This window comes from Bos javanicus, chromosome X (assembly GCF_032452875.1).
Source record: "Bos javanicus breed banteng chromosome X, ARS-OSU_banteng_1.0, whole genome shotgun sequence".
Classification (NCBI taxonomy): Eukaryota; Metazoa; Chordata; class Mammalia; order Artiodactyla; family Bovidae; genus Bos; species Bos javanicus.
In genome coordinates, this window is record NC_083897.1 from 120,795,126 (window position 1) to 120,798,510 (window position 3,385).

Consider the following 3,385-nt stretch of genomic DNA (forward strand, 5'->3'; position numbering starts at 1 on the left):
TGCTGACTGCTGGCAGGGCCTGGAAATCCTTCCCTTTCTGAATGAATCCACCCCTGTCCCCCACTATGCCCCACACCATCCCAGCAGAGTAAGTGAAGGGGCTCCTTAGCCTGACGGTTCTCACTATAGGCTCTTAGTCGACTGCAGGGGCATTGCTCGAAAGTTCTGAGGTGAATTTCTGTCCTTTGGTACAATTTTGGGGGTACTAAGTTTTCTCTTTTAGTCCCTGCATGATAGTCTATTAAGGTGATCACTTTAAAGGGCCAGTTGTCTTCCACTAACAAAGTTTATGCTGGTTATTTCATGACGTCTGGGCCATGCTGCCACGTCCAACTCAAATTTGTTCCCTATGGTCTTGGCATGGGAGCTGTGAGATGCTACCTCAGATTCCTTCAGTGAGGCTGTAGCGATTCATGGCCCCAGGGCACAGTGGAAGACACAAGGGCTGCACTTTAAAGCCTTTTCCAGCTGATCCTGTTGTCTTCTTCCCTTGTAGCCTGCACAGCCCTTGTCAGTCTCTTAGGACTCCCTCACCTTGACACTCATAGGGTCAAGGTCATTAGAGACTTATTTTGCCTCGGGGATTATTTAGTTTTGTGCTTTTGCTTCTGTTAATAGTTGTCTTTATTCCTTGTATAAGTTTTCCATGGTTTATTCTGGGTACAGGAAACAGCAGCCCATGTTTGATTGTGGTCTCAGCTGGTCTGACTGGAGTAGATATGTAAAGGAGTTAAGGAACATTGACAGTCTTACAATATGTGCTCCTCAGGAATACACATAACATACTATTCTGTTTGAGACTTCTTTGTCCTAAGGCTGTCAGGAAATTCTTCTTGTTGCCACTATGTGGATCCTATACATTGTTCTGAGGTTTCTTTGTAGGTACACTTTTTTGGTATGGTTGCTTTTATTTGTGATGGATTTTCTATTACATGATCTAAGTAATTGTTGATTCTTCCAGGCCAGACTCTTGGTTTTGCTATGGTGATCTATTTTATATGAGATAGCTGAAGTTATTTATATGTTTGAATACTTTCTGTGTGTGTTTCCTCAGATTTTTAATTCGAGGATAATTTCCTACGTTATCTTTTGTTCTTCATTGTTCCTGTCACTTATTCATTTGGCATTGTTGTATATAACTCTGTACTGGCTATGTGTTCTTGCCCAGATTGTTTCTACATTTAAATCAGTAGAGCGTTTATGAAAAATTTTAATTGGAGGAGAATTGCTTTATAGTGTGTTACTTTCTGTTGTACAACAGTATGAAGCAGCTCTAAGTATACATATATTCCCTCCATGAGCGTCCCTCACGCCACCCCCATCTCAGTCCTCCAGGTTATCACGGAACAGCAGTCTGAGCTCCCTCTGTTGTAGAGCACCTCCCCACTAGCTCTCTCTTGTATACATGATAGTGCATATATGTCATAGCCACTCTCAGTTTGTCTCTCTCTCTCCATCCCTTGTTGTGTCCACATCTTTTCTCTACATGTGTCTCTGTTCCTACCCTGCAAATAGATTCATCACTGCCATTTTCTAGATTCCATATGAATGTGTTAATACACAATACTTTTTGTTCTCTTTCTGACTTACTTCACTCTGTGAAACAGACTCTAGGTGCATCCACCTCACTGCCACTGACTTAAATTTGTTACTTTTATGGTTGAGTAATATTCCATTGTATATATCTACCACAACTTCTGTATCTATTCAACTGGCAGTGGAAGTTGAGGTGGTTGCTTCCATGTCCTAGCTATTGTAAATAGTGCTGCAATAAACAGTGTGGTCCGTGAATCTTTTCACACACGGCTTTCTCAGTGTGTATGCCCAGTAGTGGGATTGCTGAGTCACTGGGTAGTTTTATTTCTAGTTTTTAAAGGACTCTCCATACTGTTCTCCATAGTGGCTATATCAATTTACATTCCGCCTCAAAGTGCAAGAGGGTTCTCTTTTCTCCATGCCACTTTAGCACTGATTGTTTCTAGATTTTTTTTATGATAGCCATTCTGGCAAGTGTGAGATGATGCATCATTGTAGATTTGGTTTGCATTTATTTCATAATGAGTGGTGAACATCTTGTCTTTTGAGCCTCTGTATTTTTTTAAGAACAGATTTAGGATTACAGAAAATTTAGCAGATAGTGTACAGAGTCCTATAGTGCCAGTCTCTTCCTATAGAGCCAGTCTCTTCCTCCACTTAGCATCTTCTGTAATTAACATCTTGGATTGGTTCAACTGACACAAGTTCATTTGTTAAAACTGAGCAACTAATATCAATATGGTGTTATTACCTATTGTCCATTGCTTACAATATATTTTACTTTTGTTGTTTTGCAGTTCTGTGTTGTTGCTTTTGTTCAGTTGCTCAGTCATCTCTGACTGTGACCCCATGATCCGTAGCACGCCAGGCTCCCTATTCTTCACAAACTCTTGGAGTTGGCTCAGACTCATGTCCATCCAATCAGTGATGCCATCCAACCAACTCATCCTCTGCTGCCTCCTTTTCTTTTTCCCTTCAACGTTTACCAACATCAGGGTCCTTACCATTGAGTCGGCTCTTCCCATCAGGTGGCCAAAAGTTTGAAGCTTCAACTGCAGCATCAGATATTCCCGAGAATATTCAGTGTTGATTCCCTTCAGAAATGACTGGTTTGGTCCCCTTTCTGTCCAGGGGACTCTCAAGAGTCTTCTCCAGATCACAATTCAACAGCATCAATTTTTCAGCTCTCAGCCTTCTTTATGGTCCAGCACTCACATCCACACATGACTCCTGGGAAAATCATAGCTTTGACTAGACACACCTCTTTTACTAATGTAATGTCTCTGCTTTCTGTTACGTGATCTACATTTGTCATAGCTTCTCTTTCAAGGAAACAGCGTCTTTTAATTTCATGGCATCTTTTAATTTGGGGATTCCCTCATAGCTCAGTTGGTAAAGAATCTGCCAGCAGTACAGGAGATCTGGGGTCAATTCCTAGCTCAGGTAGATCCCCTGGAGAAGGAAACGGCAACCCACTTCAGTATTCATGCCTAGAGAATCTCATGAACAGAGGAACCTGGGAGGCTACAGCCCATGGTGTCACAAGAGTCAGACACGACTTAGTCACTAAACCACCACCACCACCGTCATGGCTGCATACACCATCCACAGTGATTTTGGAGAAGAAAATTAAATCTTCCATTGTTTCTACTTTTTCCTCATCTTTTTGCCATGAAGTGTTGGGACCAGATGCCATGATCTTAGTTTCTTGAATGTTGAGTTTTAAGCCAGCTTTTTCATTCTTTTCTTTCACTCTCATCGAGGGTGTTCCACTTAATTTTCTGCCATAAGGGTGGTATCATATGCATATCTCAAAGTATTGATATTTCTGCCGGCAATTTGATTCCAG